Below are 1,402 nucleotides of genomic sequence, written 5' to 3'. Positions count from 1 at the left end.
CCACCCTTGCTGAATTATTTGAGATTTTTTGTTTTAGTAGCTAGAGTTGTTATTTTTGGCTGAATTTTTTTGTGGTAACTTCTTTTAATCTATATTTTGTGGGAAAAATAGCTAGAGCCTTTAGTTTGGTCAGAATTGAAAGTTCCAAAAAAGTAGCAAATTTGATTTTTGTCAAAACTTCAAACAACCATAACTTTTGCTCTGGTTATCAGAATCGCAATTATTATATATGTATTTGGGGTAGAAAAAAATTTCCTACGTCATGGAAGCTTGTCGTAGGTCAGCTGAGGTCTCCATCGTCCAAGAAAAGTTATTCTGTCAAAAGTTTTTTATTTTTCAAGTATTATTCTCTTATTTTTCTTAACTTATCATTTTTGGCTTATATAGTTAGACTTCGAATTTTCATTTGAAATTTTTTGTGCTATCTTCTCATCATTTTATAAGGTTGCTCACAAAATTTCAAGTCATTTAGATATCATTTAATGGTAGTTGTAGTTCAAACCTACATTGTGACCTACATTAGAAGACAACTAGTTGTGCATGCTGAATTTAGTGTATGACTAGAGGAAATCCATCTGACTTACAACCCTTTGATCCTGAGATAGATAGGACATTTCATAGATTAGTTAGACATCATTTAGTACCTTTTGAGCATCCTAAACATTCTGATATTGGTGATTTTGAGCATTATAATTTTGAACATTCAGAGAATATGGCACAACCTCCACCTCGTGAGAGGACTCTAAGGGAAATGGCTGCACCTGATTTCACCTACGAAAGCTTGTGCATCCAATACCCTGATGAGGATGTCCCATATGTTCTTAAAACTGGACTGATCCATTTGCTTCCAAAGTTTCATGGCCTTGCAGATGAAGACCCACACAAGCATATGAAAGAATTCCATATTGTCTGCTCCACCATGAAACCACTAGATGTCCAGGAGGATCACATATTTCTGAAGGCCTTTCCTCATTCTTTAGAGGGAGTGGCAAAGGACTGGCTATATTACCTTGCTCCAAGGTCCATCACGAGCTGGGATGACCTCAAGAAAGTATTCTTAGAAAAAATTTTCCCTGCTTCCAGGACCACGACCATCAGAAAGGATATTTCAGGTATTATACAACTCAGTGGAGAGAGCCTATATGAATACTGGGAGAGATTTAAAAAATTATGTGCCAGTTGCCCTCCCCACCAAATTTCAGAGCAACTTCTTCTCCAATATTTTTATGAAGGACTCAGCAACATGGTGAGAAGTATGATAGATGCTTCCAGATGTGGAGCCCTTGGAGACATGACCCCTGCTGAAGCCAAAAATTTAATTGAGAAGATGACTTCAAACTCCTAGCAATTTAGTGCCAGAAGTGATGCTATTGTCATTAGAGGAGTGCATGAAGTATCCACG

The 1,402-nt window shown here is 37.0% G+C and overlaps 1 non-coding gene across 1 annotated transcript; it reads right to left on the bottom strand.

The window, feature by feature from the left end:
- Positions 1 to 1,090: 1,090 nt before the first annotated feature.
- Positions 1,091 to 1,197, bottom strand: LOC113002065 (small nucleolar RNA R71). Its single transcript, XR_003267593.1, has one exon. It is a non-coding gene; the product is annotated as a small nucleolar RNA R71 (small nucleolar RNA).
- Positions 1,198 to 1,402: the final 205 nt, after the last annotated feature.

The sequence above is a fragment of the Glycine max genome, chromosome 6 (genome assembly GCF_000004515.6).
Source record: "Glycine max cultivar Williams 82 chromosome 6, Glycine_max_v4.0, whole genome shotgun sequence".
Taxonomy (NCBI): domain Eukaryota; kingdom Viridiplantae; phylum Streptophyta; class Magnoliopsida; order Fabales; family Fabaceae; genus Glycine; species Glycine max.
This window is presented reverse-complemented; position numbering and strand designations above follow the sequence as displayed.